The sequence below is a fragment of the Microtus oregoni genome, unplaced genomic scaffold (genome assembly GCF_018167655.1).
Source record: "Microtus oregoni isolate MIOR12 unplaced genomic scaffold, Mior012 000006F_ref0000085, whole genome shotgun sequence".
In the NCBI taxonomy this organism is placed as follows: Eukaryota; Metazoa; Chordata; class Mammalia; order Rodentia; family Cricetidae; genus Microtus; species Microtus oregoni.
In genome coordinates, this window is record NW_024543065.1 from 44,279,150 (window position 1) to 44,298,661 (window position 19,512).

The 19,512-nt window shown below is 45.3% G+C and overlaps 1 long non-coding RNA gene and 1 pseudogene across 3 annotated transcripts; one reads left to right on the forward strand and one right to left on the reverse strand.

Moving 5' to 3' along the window:
- The first annotated feature begins 2,651 nt into the window (after nucleotides 1-2,651).
- Nucleotides 2,652-7,966, forward strand: LOC121449364. Of its 3 annotated transcripts, none has more exons than XR_005974519.1 (4): nucleotides 2,652-2,743; nucleotides 3,081-3,241; nucleotides 4,542-4,623; nucleotides 7,214-7,966. It is a non-coding gene; the product is annotated as an uncharacterized LOC121449364 (long non-coding RNA). The 3 variants fall into 3 exon arrangements; XR_005974520.1 differs by lacking the exon at nucleotides 2,652-2,743 and adding an exon at nucleotides 2,838-2,912; XR_005974518.1 differs by lacking the exon at nucleotides 2,652-2,743 and adding an exon at nucleotides 2,843-2,962.
- A 9,506-nt stretch (nucleotides 7,967-17,472) lies between these two features.
- On the reverse strand, nucleotides 17,473-18,765 carry LOC121449353 (annotated as a pseudogene).
- Nucleotides 18,766-19,512: the final 747 nt, after the last annotated feature.

Sequence of the window (19,512 nt, forward strand, 5' to 3'; positions counted from 1 at the left end):
TGTCTGGGTGAAGCTGTGTTGGCATGCAGACACAACCACAGGTTCACAGTGTCCGGGTGAAGCTGTGTTGGCATGCAGTCACAGGTTCACAGTGTCTGGGTGAAGCTGTGTTGGCATGCAGCCACACATTCACGTACATAGTGTTGGTGGTGCTTCCGTCTCTACGGAGGGGACGTTGTGATGTAATGAAGGCCATCTGGCTCAGAGAGCCAAAGTAGAGTTTTATTGAGCCACAGCCATGGTCATTGGTTTATCGACACTCTTTGTTCTTTAACAGTGGCAGAGTTGATTAGTTGCACAGGAGACTGTATGGCCACATTAAGCCATAAATATTTACAGTTGAAAATAGAGGAGAATGCACACAAGTTTCTAACCTCATGGCAATAGTAAACCCCGACCAAAAGACTCAAACACAAGCCCAAGAATATTGGGCTTCGCAGGTTAAAGTACCTGTTGCCAATCCTGATGACCTGAGTTTGATTCTTGGACTCATGTGGTGGAGGGAGAAAACTCCCTCATGAGAGTTGTCCTCAAGACTGTCACACCTTCACACGAGTGCTGTCACATGCACACTACAAATACAAGCAACAGATGCTCTAAAAATGCAGCTTATAGAGCAAGTTATGAAGAGATGACATTATTAAATGACATATAAAACTCAATAAAATATATATTAAGAAAAACCACTAAAATGTTTATGAATTATCTTTCCAAAACGAGTCCCATGAGGATATGTTGACAACTTCAGGAAACATTCAGGCAAGAATATAAATTTTTTTAAGGATTTTTTTTGACAGGGTCTCTATGTAGTCTTTGACCATTATGGAACTTGCTATGTAGTCCAGGCTGTCTTTGAATTCATAGAGATCTGTCTGCCCCTGCCTCCCAAGTACTTGGATTTTTGTTTCTTTGTGTGTGTGTATGTGTGCCACATGTGTTTGTGTACCCACAGAGGCCAGAAGAGAGCTCTGCATCCTCAAGGGAGCAACTCAAAACAGGAATTTAAAAATTCCAAATACACTACTCCAATTCAAAGAGACACTGATTTAATACATGCTGAGGAACGACAGGAGGAAGATATTTAATGTCTCCTTTTACTTTATATTGTTCCTTTATGAGCAGAATACTTTGTACCTGTAGTGAGGGCACTGCAGTTCCTAACATACAAGTCTCAAATCTGTCAGGCTGGTTCAGACAGTGTTTGCTGGCACTGCATCGTGTGACCGCATCCACAGAGCAAAGTACCCGTGTTCAGAAGCAAAGCTGCAGCATGAGGCTGCCACCAAAGTACCCGTGTTCAGAAGCAAGGCTGCAGTGGGCCCTTTAATGCAGCATGAGACTGCCACCAAAGTACCCGTGTTCAGAAGCAAGGCTGCAGCATGAGGCTGCCACCAACGAGACCTCAGTTTCACTGTGTGTCAGATTCCTAATGTTTGGTTGTGCATCCAGGAGCCTTTTGTTGTTTATAGCCTTTTCAGTATTTACATTCAGTTACACAGTTTTTAAGAATCTGGGATCTAGAGTTCACTGAGCCTTATAACGACTGCTGGGAACAGCCCTGGATGTGTCTGGACCTTTAGGGGCCAGAGAAATCGTCTGTCATAGTTGCACACTCAAGGCATGCCACAGTGTTCAAGACCAATGTATTTGCATAAAGGTAGTCCATTTGGCTGTTTTGGTAGACAGTCCTATTGCCTAAAGTAGCCAGGCAGCAAGAGAGAGAGAGTCCAATAGCTGCCAATAGAGGCCCAAATTGCCTCATCCAGCATCTTTGCCTATTAACAAGAAAATGAGCAACACCAGGCGTGCTTTTAAGACTTTAAACAAAGTTGGGGTGGTGATGGCACACGCCTTTAATCCAAGCACCCGGGAGGCAGAGGCAGGCAGATCACTGTGAATTTGAGGCCAGCCTGGTCTACAAGAGCTAGTTCTAGGACAGGCTCCAAAGCTACAGAGAAACCCTGTCTTGAAAAAACAATAATAAAAAAGAATTTAAACAAATTTGCATTGAGGATAGTAGTAGTGACTTCTCCCTCTGTAGACCAGGCTGACCTCAAACTCGCAGAGATCCACCTGCTTTTGCCTCCCAAGTGCTGGAATTAAAGCCCTGTGCTACCATGCCTGACTAGTAACCTCTTAAGAGTATGCTTTAATTATACTGAACACCTGATTGTTACACGTAGATCTGTCTCGGTTGTCTGCCCCACAGATCCTATGTGTCAAACACTCTTGTCACTGAAAATTAAGCCCTGAACAGGGTGGAGTATTGAACAGTCTTGGAATATTCAGCCTTGCAGGGAAAGGTAAACCAGGGATGAAGGTGGGTTATGTCAGGGAGCAATAACTAAAGCACGAAATCGGTCACACATACTCAAATCCCACGTACATAAATCACAAAATCAAATATTTCTCTCCTGTCTTTTGATCTGTGTCCCTAAATCTAAATCTCACCCCTTGCCTACAGCTGTCTTCTACTGCAGACGCCACAGCAGCTTCCTTGGCTTTAAAGCTTGGTCTCCCATTTTGGGCCTGTCCACTTATCTTCCCAAACTGCTAGTCACATGTGAGCGGGTGATAAGTAGTCTGCCTGTACTTCTGGATCCAGACACGAGGCTGAGAGGCTTCTGAGGACTGTATTCTGAATCTGCAGACACCAATTAGGGAACAGAGAGTGGCGACCAACTGGCCTTCTGCGGAGGCTCCTTTTTCAGCCTCCTGGGACATCTCATCCTACACTCGCTGGGTGAGGACTACATATCCCAGTTGCCATTGCGGAGCACCGCACGACCACCTCCGGTAAAAACCGGAAGTCAGTGATGCTTCAAGCCTGTCGGGGTCTCAGGTGGAATTCTTGTTGGGTTTGGAGTGGAAGTTAGACCTGATCTGAGAAGGCAGCTGGGCGTGGTGTTCAGGTCGGCGCGAGGGTGATCTGGTCTCCGTAGATCTGACACGCGTGTTGTGTGTGAGTGTGGGAATGTGGGACTGACCGGGAGGAGACTCTGGGGAAGTGTGAAACAGGATGCAAGGTGGGCGGGGCGGGGGGGGCGAAGTGTGGGACTTATTTCCCTGTTTGATTTCAGGTCCCAGCGGCGTGTGCTGGACCACAGTGCGTACTGGAATGAATGCAAGACCTCACTCACTATTAAATACGTGGTCTCGGTGGCAAACTCAAGAATCCATACACTGTCCAGGCAACTGAAGTATTTCTTGCTTGACTTTTCTAGAAGCAGGCACTGCTTAGGTAAGAATGAGAGATGGTTTGGGTGTGGCTAAAAAAACAAAAAATGAAATTTGAGATTTGAGGAAGATGTTATATGAAGTCCCAAGTGCCATAGGAAGGTGTCGTGGTCTCCAGTCCTGGTAAACTCCAGTCTAAAGATTTGGAAAACCACTTGGGTTTACAGTGTGGAGCTGAGTACAGGAAGGGACTTTGACTTGCCCAGAGTCACTTAACCAGACTCTGCCATCTAGGTCTCGGTGTTACCTGGAATTCAGGGAGTGAATACCAGCAATAAGAACACTTCTGAGTGCCCTCGTGCTGTTCAAGGGCATCAGCATTTAGTTTTTACCTCCTGCATTCATGTGGTGCACATACATGCACTCAGGTACACACACATGCATATACAGTGAAGTAAATACATATTTTAAAAAGAAAATCAGGATTAATTCAGCTACTCTCCCCTTCATAATTAAAGGAACACGTCAGAGAAGTTGACAAGGGACTTCATCAAAACTCATTTGGCATAAAGCAAATTGCAAGCTGGTCTCATGACAATTCTCTGAAATCCGCAAGGGCTGTTTGTTGTATGGAAGTAACAGCCCTTGGGGAAATGGCTTCTGCAGGAATTCACCTCATTACATCTTGACTAATTTCTCAGGGAGGTATATTTTGTGGTGTCTACTTGAATAAAGACTGCTGGAGTCAAGCATACTAGCTTGGTGACTGTATTTCTCATTGTTTACAGCTGTTTGATTTATAAAAAAGTCTTCCCAGAGTTTTACTATGTAAAATGTTGAGGTTACTCCCTACTTTCTTTTAAAGGCTGGGGAGATTAAAAGAGTATTAAAAGGACTGGAGAGATGGCTCAGCAGTTAAGAGCACTGGATGCTCTTCCAGAGGACCTGACTTCTATTATCAGCCCCCATATGATGGCTCACAACAGTCTGTAACTCCAGTCCCAGGGAAGCCAATGTCATTTTCTGGTCTCCATGAACAAGGTATCCATGTGGTACACAGACATGTAGGCAAAACACCCATACATATAAGATAAGATTTAAAAAAAATAGAGAAAGAATACTAAATATGCAACATATCCTATTAATGAATTGGTCTAGCTGGGGGAAGTGTTGCAGGATTGGTTGGTTGTAGCTGTGTTCTTAGGTTTCCACAGAACACCTGGTTAGTTGGTCTCAGTTGCTTGGAATGTCTATTTCATTGTTTGTCTTTCTCTCTTTCTGTGTTGTTGGTGTGTTTCTGAGTTGTATTTTTTGCAGCTTGATCTGCACGTCTTATTTCTCATCTGTCAGTTGTATACTTTCAGGGTGAAGCCCTTCTACAAATGAAGAACCAGGAAGAAGTGAAAGGTTCAGGAAGGAACCAAGTTGGTGAAAGCCATGTCCGTGGTGAGTGAGTTTGTGTTCCCTCCCGCCTTTCTGAAGTGAAGTCTTGTGCTTAAGGATTTGGCACTGTTTATTTCCCTTTGAAAGTTACTAAGACTAGAAGCTTGGGGATTTTTTCCTATTTCCTCTGTTTCTGATGCTTGGAGCATGGGGGTGGACTCAACAATCCATTGCATTGTCCCCCTCAGAGTTGTTTGTTTGTTTTTTCATCTGAGAAAGGACTGGATCTAAACCTCTTCTGTTGTAAGAAGATTGCTTGTTTGTTTCCCAGCCGCCCAGCAGCTCAGACCCAAAATAACCACACAGAAACTGTGTTAATTAGATCACTGCTTGGCCTCTTAGCTCTAGCTTCTTATTGGCTAACTCTTACATATTAATTAAACCCATCTCCATTAATCTGTGTATCGTCACATGGTAGTGGCTTACTGGCAAAGTTTCAGCATGTCTGTCTCTGAGGACGGCTCCATGTCTTCTCCCTGACTCTGCCTCCTTTCTCCCAGCATTCAGTTTAGTTTTCCCCGCCTACCTAAGTTCTGTCCTATCAACAGGCCAAGGCAGTTTCTTTATTTACCAATGCTATTCACAGCATACAGAGGGGAATCCTACATCACTCTTCTTTGTGTTCAGTCCTTTTATGGGCCTCAGAAGGCAGAAGAATAATCTTTTAGGGAACTTTGAGAACCAGTACATGCCTGGGCCCTATGAGAGTCGATCGTCTCTTAGAAATATGAAAAAGCACAAAGCACTTACATAGTAGGGTAAGTGCTTCAGGAAGAGAGAAAACTTACTGCAGAGTACTGGGAAAGGAACACTGACTGACCACCCAATGCAGTGGGAAAGGACCGCTGACTGACCGTCTGATGCAGTGGGGAAGGACCGCTGACTGACCACCCGATGCAGTGGGGAAGGACCGCTGACTGACCGTCTGATGCAGTGGGGAAGGACCGCTGACTGACCGTCTGATGCAGTAGGTGAATTAAAATGACGTCCCTTCCTTTATACGAGTGAAGGTCAGGACAGTTCACACAGCCTGGCATGAAATCTGCATTAGTTTCTTCTTGTGCTATGATAAAATACCAAAAAGCAGCTTATGGAAGAAAGAGTTTAGGTTAGCTTATGGTTCCAGGGATTAGCATCTATCATCGTGGGGGAGGCATGGAATCAAGCGGCCAGAGTAGGACACTGAAATGTCTTTTCTGAACCACACACAGGGAAGATACAGAGTGATCAGGAAATGGGATGAGGCTACACCCTTGAAAGCCGCATCCCAGTGGTGTACTTCCTTTAGAAGGCTCCACTTCCTGAAGTGTCCACAACTTCCCCAAACAGCAGGTAATAAAGGGTTTGATAGCTGAGCTGATGGAGGACATTTTTCATTCAAACCACCAGAAAGTTCATTTTATTTTCTCTCCTTGCTTCCTTGGTGAAGGATCTTTGTGAAGGGAGGAGCAGCACAGTTGGACTCTGCTGAGAGGAAGTGTTGGAGGGGGGAGCAGCACAGTTGGACTCTGCTGAGAGGAAGTGTTGGAGGGGGGGCAGGCAGTTAGACTCTGCTGAGGGGAAGTGTTGGAGGGGGGGCAGGCAGTTAGACTCTGCTGAGGGGAAGTGTTGGAGGGGGGGCAGGCAGTTAGACTCTGCTGAGGGGAAGTGTTGGAGGGGGGGCAGGCAGTTAGACTCTGCTGAGAGGAAGTGTTGGAGGGGGGCAGGCAGTTAGACTCTGCTGAGGGGAAGTGTTGGAGGGGGGCAGGCAGTTAGACTCTGCTGAGGGGAAGTGTTGGAGGGGGGCAGGCAGTTAGACTCTGCTGAGGGGAAGTGTTGGAGGGGGGAGCAGCACAGTTGGACTCTGCTGAGAGGAAGTGTTGGAGGGGGGGCAGGCAGTTAGACTCTGCTGAGAGGAAGTGTTGGAGGGGGGGCAGGCAGTTAGACTCTGCTCTGAGGAAGTGTTGGAGGGGGGCAGGCAGTTAGACTCTGCTGAGAGGAAGTGTTTGGGGGGCAGGCAGTTAGACTCTGCTGAGGGGAAGTGTTGGAGGGGGGAGCAGCACAGTTGGACTCTGCTGAGGGGAAGTGTTGGAGGGGGGCAGGCAGTTAGACTCTGCTGAGAGGAAGTGTTGGGGGGGCAGGCAGTTAGACTCTGCTGAGAGGAAGTGTTGGAGGGGGAGCAGCACAGTTGGACTCTGCTGAGGGGAAGCGTTGAAAGGACTTGGGATTCCTGAGCTGCTTCTGGAACAGAGTATTTTTCTGTTTTGAGAAGTAAGTACAGCATAACCAGGCAGCAAAGGCCAGTGAGCATCTCACCTAGGTCATTCAGACCATTGGTGCAATTACTTGCACACATTCTTTTTATTGATTTATATATGTTTTAGATTTTTGAGACAGAGTTTCACTGTGTAGCCCTGGCTGTCCTGGAACTCACTCTGTTGACTGGAATGGCCACGAACTCACAGAGATCCTCCTGCCTCTGCCTCCTGAGTGCTGGGATTAAAGGTGTGTGTCACCAGAGCCTGGCTGCTTGCACACATTAGTTTATCTTGTAATGAGCCCTAGGGTCACATGAGCCCAGGAGCCTGAGCTCAGATTTTGTTTGTCATTTTAGGGCTAGTGACTCACAGATGTGGCCATAAACTTCTGCCAAGGTGAGTGGGAATGATTGAGTCTTGCCCAGAGGCGTTTGCACAGGAAGGCGATGTGGGACACCTACAGGAACCTGGATGGTAACACCAATGTTCACTGTGACTCAGTGTCTTCTCTTGCTTTATTGTTTTCCAACACCATCCCTCTTCAAGACCATTTAGATGGGTGGTTCTCAACCTGTGGGTCATGTAACCTCTTTGGGGCGTGTCCAATGAGCCTTCACAGGCAAGGGTTGCCTAAGATCATCGGAAAACACAGATATTTACATTAAGATTCTTAACAGTAACAAAATTGCAGTTATAAAGTAGCAATGAAGATAATTTTGTGGTTGGGGGACACCAAGCCACAAGGAACTGCATTAAAGTGTTACAGCATTAGGAGGGTTGAGAACTGCCAATTTAGACAACTGTAGCTCTTGCTTACAAACTTCACTGTCAGCTTTCATGTTTTATGTACAGATCTTTGCATTTTAAAACCAGATGAGATCCCATTACTGTAGCACGAGAAGGAGCCATGATGACAGACGGAGAGGTGTCCTGGTGAGTGCAGGATGACTGGAGCTGGAGAAGGAGCCATGATGACAGACGGAGAGGTGTCCAGGTGAGTGCAGGATGACTGGAGCTGGAGAGGTTGGCTCAGCAGTCTCTTCCTTTGGCATCTGAGGGATAATTCAGATGCTCTCCCGGATTGGTGCAGGCTGTCATAGCAGTTTCTTTTCCACTGGCATAACCTACCACATTTACCTTTTTTCTTGTGCATACCAAAGTCTTTCTTAACTTCTGCCCCTCTGATCAGGTGATAGGTAAGGAAGCTAGCTGAGCATGAGCCAGGGGTGACTCAGGAGGCAGGATTCTTCAATCATTTCTACTTCCGTTCCTGCTTGGATTCTTGTCCCGATTTCCCTCTGTGATAGACTGTGACCTGGAAGTGTAAGCAGAAATAAATCCTTTTCTCTCCCAAGTTGCTCTGGGTTGGAGTGTTTTATCACAGCAACAGAAAAGCAGAATAAGTAAGCATCTAATCCAAGCCAAAATAAGTTATGAATAGTCTGTAGTCGTTGGTGTTTCTAGAGATCAAAGTAGGAGTAAATGAATTGGAGAACTGTAGATCTAATGTAATTCAAGATGTATGTCTTTAAGAAAGGAAGAAAACATGCAAACTGAGGACAAATGAGAGGAAACATGTAAAACCACAAACACAAAGGACTCAAGAGAATCGCATGAAGGTCTGGGGTGTGGGTTAGCCGATACTAGACCTGACTTTGATCCCCAATGATCCTCGCCCCCTGAATACAAAGTAGCATGACATGACTCTGTTCTCCCCAGCTCTGTCACTAATGTGAAGTCTGGATGAACGGGTGGTATCCTAGGAGAATGCGGAAGTGTGGGTGAGCAAAGCTGAAATACAGGCGAAAGGCTAGAAAGCAATACAGGAGGCTGTTTGTTGAGTGCCTCTCCAAAGAGAATAGACCACAGTCTAGTTTCACAAATCAGTTCATAAAGCCTTTGAGGAAAAACGTCCTCAACATTATTGTTTACACTGAAATGTGTCGGAAGTAGTAAGAAAGCAAGCTGTGGTCAGAGACAGCTCAGTGGGCAAGAGGACTTGCTGTTCTTGTAGAAGACCTGAGTCTGGTTCTCAGCACCCATTTGGGGCCTTACAACCACCCCTAACTCCAGTTCTGATGTACTCTTCTGGCCTCTGCAGGTACCAGGCACATACAGAGAAAACACTCGTACACACAAAACTGAAATATTTTAAGTAAAATGAAAAAGAGAGTTTACAAAATAATTGTTGATGAATATAGCATGTTGTTTGATAACAGAGTTTACCAAAACCACCCAGCATGTAAGTTGCAGGTAAGTTCCACCCATAAGTATTGGTATAAAGAAAAAACTGTATATAATATTGACCTTATGGCCAGTGATGGCTTATTCCAGGTGTGCTTGGATGGTGGTGGCATCTGATTTAACCTCTTCTGGGCTCTTGATTTGCAAAGTTCCTTCCTAGCATGTATTAAAGGAAATGTTTATCAATATCTCTCAGACATGAAGTACATGTGGGTGACTAAAGAATTATGTCCAAATCGGGTATTTATTTATTTATTTATTTATTTATTTTTCAAGACAGGGTTTCTCTGTGTTCTGGCTGTCCTGAAACTCATTTTGTAGACCAGGCAATCTTTGAAGTCACAGAGATCTGCCTGCCTTTGTCTCCCAAGAACTGGGATTAAAGGCATGTGCCACCACTGCACAACATATCTGGAACATTTATAAAGAGAAAATTTCCTAGGCAGTAATTGTGGAAAGGCTTACAAATTATGCTCTGGAATATTCCACATTAGGGGAAAACTGGAGCTGTAAAGACTTGCTTGGAATTGAATCATTCAGCAAACACATTTTAGGCTTGGGACAGCCACTCATACGGATATCTTTATTGTGGAAAGAGACCACTGCTCAGTCTGGGACAAACTTCCACATGCATTCATTATCTAATACAGATTTTTTTTCCCCATGGGAGAGAGAATATATACTTTTGGTACAGAAAATAATTCATGAAAAAGTATAAATAAGACTTTGGAGAAAAACAGGTAAAATGTAATGACTGAGAAAACATTTAACAAAATATCAAGCCTTACTCTTCCGCAGAGAATTCATACAGGGAGAAACCCCGTGAATGTATTGAATGTGGAGAGCCTTCAGCCATAGTGCCCACCTTCTTCAGCATCAAAGAGTAAACCCAGGAGAAAAGCCCTTTGAATGTGCTGGTTGTGGGAAGACATTCAGTCAGAATGCTCATTTTATTCAACACCAGAGTTCATACTGGGGAGAAAACTTACCAATGTAAGCAGTGTAATAAAGCCCTCAGCCAATGGGCACATCTTTCTCAACATCGGAGATTCGTACTAAAGAGAAAAACTCTGAATGTAAACGTAGAAAAGCCTGCGGGCAGAATGTGTGTCTTGCTCATCATCAGTGTCCTCATCTGGAGAGTCATCCTCAGTCATTTCTTTCTCACCCCCATGCCACCAAGCCCTGTAGTTTCCAGTCCACAGTATATCATTGTAGTGTGAGACACAACTATGCCATGTGTGTTTCTGTGATGCGATGAAGCTTGACCATCATGTGCCTCTAAGTGCTTCTTAGCACTCTTACCAGTTGTATCTTAAAGAACCGTGTGATCATGTTTCTTTCTGCTTAAAATACTTCCTTTGAGACATAGACAAATTTTAAAGGCTGGCTCCACAGTGCAGGTCGTCCAGCTAGTGCTGGGTGAGTGTGCAGTCCTGGGCGTGCAGCTAGTGCTGGGTGAGTGTGCGGTCCTGGGCGTGCAGCTAGTGTGTGCTGGGTGAGTGTGCAGTCCTGGGTGTGCTGCTAGTGCTGGGTGAGTGTGCAGTCCTGGGCGTGCAGCTAGTGTGTGCTGGGTGAGTGTGCAGTCCTGGGCGTGCAGCTAGTGCTGGGTGAGTGTGCAGTCCTGGGCGTGCAGCTAGTGCTGGGTGAGTGTGCAGTCCTGGGCGTGCAGCTAGTGCTGGGTGAGTGTGCAGTCCTGGGCGTGCAGCTAGTGCTGGGTGAGTGTGCGGTCCTGGGCGTGCAGCTAGTGTGTGCTGGGTGAGTGTGCAGTCCTGGGCGTGCAGCTAGTGTGTGCTGGGTGAGTGTGCAGTCCTGGGCGTGCAGCTAGTGCTGGGTGAGTGTGCAGTCCTGGGCGTGCAGCTAGTGTGTGCTATGTGAGTGTGCAGTCCTGGGCGTGCAGCTAGTGTGTGCTGGGTGAGTGTGCAGTCCTGGGCAGCTATTGCTGGGTGAATGCTACTGTTGAAGTAGAAATCTCTTTGGTTTGCCGTGGCAGTACATGGCCTTTGATCCCGTCAATCCAGAGGCAGGGAGCCAGAGGCAGGCCAGTCTCCAGGAATTCAGGGCCAGCGTGGTCTAAATAGTGGCTCCCAATGCTGTGTAGTGAAACCCTGCTTTGAAAAGTAGTTCCCTTATATGGGTCTGTAATAAAAGGCAGTTCGCCAAAACTGGGAAACCTACGCACTTGGAGCAGAGAGAAGCATTTGTTCTCCCAGGTGGTGGTAAAGTGACCTGTGAGGTAAAATGGTCACTTTGTAAGTATATTCCTTTGTAAGGATATAATTACGTAATACTAGTAACACTGTTGATGATGAACACTCCTCCCCTGACAGAATAAGCCAGTCAGAACAGCTTCTTGTTGTTAGCTCATGGGACCACAAGGGGCAGTATTAAAAACAAGTGAGAAAGCTTCAGTGGATACAGCCAGCTGAAAGTGTGGTTCAAGGGTGTGTGGTGGCGCACCCCTTTAATCCCAGCATTTGCGAGGCAGAGACAGGTGGCTCGATCTCTGGGTTTGAGGCCAGCCTTGTCTATGTCAAGTTCCAGGACAGCCAGGTCTATATTGAGAGATCCTGTCTCAAAACCCCAAAACAACCCCCCCCAAAAAAAACCCCACCACAGACAGTTTCTACACTATTTGAATTGTTACAGAGCATTAAAAAAATTGTAGTGAAATGTTCCAACTTGTTTCATGAGGTTGATAACCTAAGAACACAATAGCACTGCAGTTTTGTAGAACTCAGGTTTTTTTTTTTAACATTAAAAAATATGATCTGGCTGGGCATAGTCATGCACACCTTTAGTCCAAGTACTTGGGAGGGAGAGGCAGGTGGATCTCTGTGAATTTGAGGCTAGCCTGGTCTACAGAGTAAGTGCCAGGACAGCTAGAACTGTTAAATAGAACAGCCCTGTCTCGAAAAAACAAAATAAAATATGAATTGGTGGATTCTCAACATTTAGGAGGCTTGAGGATTGAAGGCCAGTCTGGCCTACATGGTAAAGACCCTTTTCCAAAAGAGCGAGTAGTAGGGAAGCTAGATGTGTCCCATAGAAGTAGTCGGGTAAGTGTGTTTCTCACACATAGTACATACATACATACATACAGTCAAATCTGCAAGCTCAGCCATAGTGCAATAACCCCAGTGTAGGCGTCAGTTAGCAGTTTGATTCTGACAGTGTGCAGATTTGTATCTATATAGTAAGGATTGTAGTTTACTGTTCATGATACAATACTCATTCCATTGATCATGAACATTCAGTAATGGATTAGGTAGAGTTTTAGGTGCTGGAGAGATGTGGTACAAAATGGACAGTTTCAGATTGATTGAAAGAAAACAAAAATCAATACTATGTGATAAATACTGTGTATCATAAAGATAAATTATCTAAAGGTGACTATTGGGAGTGCCGGGTGTGGGCAACCTGTGATCCTCCAGATGGGCTTTGGAAGCAGAGGATGAGGGAGGAACAGTAGCCATCACAAACAAAGGATGCAATGAGGCTACCATAGCCCTAGTGTGAATAGTTATGAGTGTCTGATGGAGAACTGGTACTTACATAGGATCGTAAGAATTTTGTCACTCACAGGGATTAGAAACTTGGTGGAAGAGCTAGGCAGTGGTGGCACACACCTTTAATCCCATCTCTTAGGAGGCAGATCTCTGAGTTTGAGGCCAGCCTGGTCTGCAGAGCAAGTTCCAAGACAGCCAGGGCTATACAGAGAAACCCTGTCTGGAAAAGCGAAAACAAACAAGCAATAAACAAAAAGAAAGAAAGAAGAAAGAAACTTCAAAGTAGGATTAAATTTTTTTTTTTTGGTTTTACATGTGTGTTTTGTTGAGATATGATTCACATACTGTGCAATTTTATATCGGCTTCTTCTAATCATATGCTCTATTCCTCTATTAAACATGAAAAGGGAGCACAAGGCACCACTAAAAAAGTCTAGTTTGGGGCTGGAGAGATGGCTCAGTGGTTAAGAGCACTGGCTGCCCTTCCAAAGGTCCTGAGTTCAATTCCCAAGAACTATATCTCATGGGACCTGATGCCTTCTCCTGGCATAAAGGAGTACCTGCAGCTAGGACACTCAAATAAATAAACCTTAAAAAAATTTTTTTTTAAAAAGTATGCAACTCAATGGCTCTTGGTGTATTCACAAGATTACTACAGCCAACTTAAGAATATTTTCATCTAAGTAGTACCATGTTCTGGCAGCTATCCAAGAATGGGTAAGTTTCATCTCTGTGTGTGCGAATGTGTGCGTGATATGTTTATGTATGTCTGAATGTGTACATGCATGAAGGTGTATGTGTGACACAGCAGTGTGGGAAGTGAGAGGACAACTCTTGTGAGTTGGTTCTCTATGGCTACGTTTGAGATCTGAGGATCTACCTCAAGCTTGTTAAGCCTCTGTACAAACGCCTTCATCTGTTGAGCCATCTCACCAGCCCGATTGTCTAGGGTATGGGCAGTGTTACTTGGGACGTGGAAGCTTTCAGATTTCCTGTGTTTAATGACAGATTTTACCATTGCGGTAGGGAAGAGATAGCCTGACCAAAGGTCACTGGGACATTTCCCTCTCTAGAAAAACAGATTTGGGCTTTCACACTAAGGGAAGCCTAAGGGACTGAAGACATAAATGTCAAAGTACAAGGAAAATTGACAGTACTGCAACCGTGGCTTGAGATGAACTTTAAACCTTACAGGTAACCCTGGAGATGACATTATGTATTTGGAATTGATGCAATCACACACACACACACACACACACACACACACACACACACTAGACAAAGATGAATCCGAAGAAAACATGTAACAAAGGGTGTGGTCCTTGATATTCAAAGTAATATATCAGGACTGGGGACAAGGCACAAAGGCAAGAGCACTTGTCCAGGATGGAAAAGACAATGAGTTTAGCCTAGCAGCAACATTGACAACTAAAGTGGGAAAAGACAGTATGAAATATAACTGATTAGTGGAAAATTTCAGGGTCATTTCCTGGAAATGATAATCCGTTGGTAGTCAAAGAAATGTACAGTAAAGTAATGATGTATGTCCTCCTAAAAGAATTAAATTTGAATTGTAGAGGTATGACTTTCTCCAGTATTAGTAACTGCATGGAAAATAAAAATTTCAAAAGTGTTGGTTATATGTACTACTATGTTATAATCCATTTGAATCAGAATTCCTTAGAAAGTGTACAAAGGTAGGTAGGATAATTTTCTTTTTCAACGTGATACAATCTTGAATCACCTGGGGAGCCAGTCTCAATGAGGAGCTGTCCTACACAGTCTAACACAGTGTATGTCTGTGGGGATTGATTGCATTAATTGATGTGCACATACCTAGCTTGGGCCCTAGCCTGCTTAAATTTGGAGAAAGTGAGCTGGATAGTAGGGATGTTTGCCACCATTCCTATCTGTTCTTGGCTGCGAATGTGATGTGTCAAGCTGTTTTACGTTCCTGTCACCTTAAGATTCCTGCTGTTAATCTGTGGTTCCTGGTGGTGTGGCCTGGAGAATCTGTGGCCTAGAGTTAATATCCTGAGTAATATTTTATTAAGCAGTCCTAGCAATGTTAGTACTTTGAGAATGCTTCGATTGTTAAAAGCTTGTAGGAGAAAGACATACACCTCTAGTCCTTTGCAGAACACAGTGCTACCAAGGTCAGCTGTGTGGCCGTATAGGGTACAAGAGGACTATAAACTCATCTGACCATCATGATCAGAGCGCCCATTATTATGCAGAAGATGTATGACAAGCCATGCAAATTCAAAATTTGGTTGCAGAAGAAATGAGAAGGAGTAGATTCTGAGCCCAGTTGAGTAACTCTGTTTGACTTTTCTGTCTTTCTAGTTCCCCATTCTGGAAATGAGAAAATAGTGACACTCAACCATTTGATGGAAGAGTTAGTCAGGGAAAGTGCTTCACAGGATGGTGAAATGGCACAGCAGGTAAAGATACTTGCCAGTCTCAATGACTTGAGTTCAACCCCTGGAGCCCACATAGTAGAAGAGAACTGATTCTCTCAAGCTGTCCTCTGACCTCCACAATAGAAGTTAAAATAATTTAAAAGTGTTAGTGCGGCATTACAAGTGGGTTCTTCTCTCTGGAGCATTGCAGGACACAGGCTCCTCATCTCTTTGCTGTTGGATCACTCCGCAAGGACATTCCTGGCGACCAAATCCTTGTTCATTCAGGCATGGATTCATTCATTCTTCAGTTTTCAGTGTGTGGGTGGATTTTATTCCAGTGACTTGTCCTTAAAGAGCCTGCACAACTTAGAACCCACATAGTTCAAGACAGATTCTGACAATCTGTTCTTCATCAAAGATGGTACTAAAGATAAAGGCTCTTTACAAAATAGGGTGGGCTATATGTTAACATATAGCTACCTGAAACATTTTTAAATTGCCAACCTTTATCATTGAAAAATACCACTCAAAGCTCATGTTTTCAAATATTCATAGTAACATATAGTCATGCTATACCTCTATAAATTCACCATTGCATCTCTGTCTCTTTTTTTGTATGTGTGTGTTATGTGTATGCTCATTTGACTGTGCATGTAAGTGTAAGGGTGCACGTATGTGGAAGACCAAGTTGATGTCAGATGTCTCCCTCAAACCCTCTCCACCCTTGTATATCAAGGCAGCACCTCTTGTTGAACCCAGATTTTATCATTTTGCATAGTCTGGCTACCCTGCTTGCTTTGGGGGAATCCCTGTCTCCGTTTCCCATACTACTGGGAATTCAGGCAGGCTTCCAAGCTCACTTGGCACTCACATGGGTGTTGGGAATCTGAATAACAGTACTCACACTAACATGTCAAGTTCTTTACTTATGGAGCCACTCCCAGAAACCATACCTTTCTTGTGACCCCACCCCACAACTTAAGAACCAAAAACTCACTAAGAACTCATGAGGGCACTTTCCACCTCCATTTCACTTAGGATAATCAACAGCCTCAACCCAGGTCAGGTCTTTACCTCTGTTTCCTTTTCTGCATGCTTCTAAGGATTATTTTTGGAAACTCTTACGGTGGGTATAGTAAGGCCTTACTGTCCTAAGAACTAAAGGTGGCTATTTAAAGTGACTGCAGTTTTTGTCTTAATTAGCTTTCGTCCTATGCTCTCCATAGTTCCCAGTGAGCTGTGTTTTCAGGCAACAGCAAGGGTTTTTCCTATATAGGAACTTAAGGTTTCTAAACGGGAGGTTAAGCCTCTCTGTTATACTGTATAAAATCAACACCAAAGTCAGGTCATGCAGTTGAGGATAGGGGCAATTTCTGGCGCCATGAGTCAGCACCGCGGCAACCGGGCCAGCTTCTCGCTCACAGCTCTATGGTTCAGAACCATGGACAGCACACAAACCGCCTCAAACAACCAGGTTCAGAACCACGGACAGCGCACAAACCACCTCAAGCAGCCATTCGGTCTTGTGCTATGATGGGCATGTGCTTCAGGACCATGGACAGCGCCATTTATCAACGCGGCTGCTTGGTTTCAGAACCGCGGACAGCGTCCCCCCTCCCCTCTGCAAGGTTTTTCCTTCTGACAAACATCTTGTGACTGTTGAGCCCTGCAGGACAGCATTTACCTCAGTGGTTGAGTGGGAGGCTGGCTCTTCCCTCCCACCTCCCAAGTGGGTTAGAACCAGGTGCAGTTCACCAAATAGTTTAGCAGAGCAGACAACGAATATTCCACTGGATTGGCACTGTGGGCTGATCCAAAGGGACTTTCAGCATCTGAGGTCATTTTGCAGCATTTTTTTTTTTTTTTGAGTACCATCCCGAGCCCACTCTCCTAACCACCCATCTGGTTAGGGATATTTGCATCCTCCAAGAATATCCTGGACCATACACACAGAAGCACTGGTAGCCAACATTTATGGCACAAAGAAAATTCTGGGTTTCCCTGCAAACAAAACAGAAACCCTGATGTCACTTAAAGCACTACCTACACTCAGTTTCTCAGGCTCACAGCCCGATCTTCCTAGATTAATTCCTTGTTTTTATGCCTCAAAACCCATCTGCCTTCTCAACTTCACCGGGAGTCTGTATCCTAAATATATCCACACCTGTCATCTCCACTACTACTGTCTGTCAGGCAACCATCTCCTCCCACCTTGGTTACTACAGGAGCCTCTCACACAGTCTTTCCATCATGGTCCTTCTGTTTCAGTCCCCACGCAAGAGACTCTGGGAACACGTTTATAATGTAAATTAGAGTGACTCTCAACGCTCCTCAGTACTCTGCTAATGCTTCCCAAGGAACCCACGATCAAACCGAGTGTCCTTCCTGTGCTTTTGAGACCCTGAATGTCTTTCTGAATTTATGTCTCACTATTTTTTTTTTTGGAGCAGGGTCAGATTTATTTTGAGCCTCCGCAGATGGGGTCAGCGAGTGAGGACACGACGGGGGTGGGCCCGAGGAGGTGGATCAGGGCTTCCAGAATCTGCTCACACATGGCCAGACACCGCGGCACGTGGAAGCAGCCTTTAAAAGGACCTCCCTTGATGTTGAGGGCCACCTTTCCCTCTCGGTTCAGATAGCCAAACCATTCTCCAAACTCAGGATCATGAAAATGGCTGAAGGTGTACTCAGCAACCTGGTTGAAGATTTGAAGCAAGGCAGGGTCCCCAGTGTCACTGAAAGCCATGAGGAAGGCAATCATGGCTTCACTGTGTGGCCACCAAAGCTTCATGTCCCATTCTAGCTGGGTGGGGCAGAGCCCATCAACATCCTAGAAGTAGAAGAGTCCTCCGTGCCCAGGGTCCCATCCAGAGTGGAAAGGCAACAAGAGAAACTTGTCAATGATGTGCATTTGAAGTTTGGCATCACCTTTTCTGTGGGCATACTGGAGCAGGAACCAGCCAGCTTCTATTGCATGGCCTGGGTTCTGATGTCTTCCAAGGCAACCAGGGAGTTCTTTACCATCCTCTGATATATTCCCTAACACAGCTTTTCCATCCCTCTGGACGTGCTGCAGAATCCTGTGGGCACACCAGTCCCCCAGTTCTGCGTACTTGCTGGTCAGTGCCTCATCTTCCTCCCCAAGCTGCTCCACCAGGCTGAGCAGCATCATAGGCACCGCCATGGGCTCTGTGGCTGGGGTCCCCGAGAGCTGAGGTCGGCCTAGCCCAGTGGGGTCCACCCGCACCTAGTGGACGATCTGGTCCATCATCTCCACAGCTTCATTCTGATAACGTGTTTCCCCTGTTACTTTCCAAAGCTCATTCATGGTCATGGTGTACAAACACTCGCTGAAAATGGTCCGCTGCACCTTCACTGGACTGCCATCCCGAGTCAACACAAAGGCACATTTCTTGCCAGGCGGTGCCACCTGGGCACAATGCAGCAAAAACTCACCACCTGCTTTTGCTGCATCCAGAAGCTCAGCAAGGTGGAAGCGCTCAAAAAGGCGGTACAAGCGACGATACATCCATACCTGCCTCCCCTGTAGCCAGACATATTTGAGGTGATCATAGACCTGCCCATTGCGGCCAAGACATGTGAAGAAGCCCCCGTGTTCCTCGTCATGGGAGTGCTGTAGCCAGAAAGTGACCACAGTGTCGAGCTCCTGTCCCACTCATTCCTTCCAGACCTGCAGTGCCTCCCGTTCCTTCTCCATGTCCTCTGACTCGTAACGCTCGGTCCGTGTATTCGCTTTCCTCCAGGAAACGGGAGTTGGTTGCAAACCCGTGACAATCACACAGCTGACCGAGCAGTGCCCCTATGTCTCACTTCTGTCCCTTGTCTAGCTGCTACAGTGGCCTCTTTATTGCTCCCTTTGTGTCTTTATGATTCATTCCACCATGGATTCTTGTTTAACTGGCTTCTTCCTATCTTTTAGGTTTCAGTTCAAAGTGTCACTTCTTTAAAATGTCTTTTCTGGGCTGTGGTAGCTCAGTGGAAGAACAATTGCTTAACATGCCTGAGGCCCCAGGTTCCATCTCCAGTAACCCTCACCCCCCACCACTAAGAGAAAGATGACAGATAGATAGATACATACATACATACACACATACATACATATGCACATACATACATACATGCATGCATGAATGATCAATATAGATACTCCCTGGAGTCAGTATTACACTGACCCTTTTCATGGACTTTAGTATGAATTACATTTTACTTCTTTATGTGTCTGTTGTGTACCTCCATCATTAGAATGCACCCTCCTATCCCAGCAAGATGACTCAGTGGATAGAGGTTATTGATGATAAGCCTGACGACCCGAGTTCAAACCTTGGGATTCATTTGGTGGGAGGAGAGAAACAACTCCAGCAAGTTGCCCTCTGACTTTCACAAGCTCGCCATTTCATGCACTTGTGTGCACACACACAACTCAATAAAAATAAATGTAATATATATTATAAAGGACATACACTTCGAGGCTAGAGA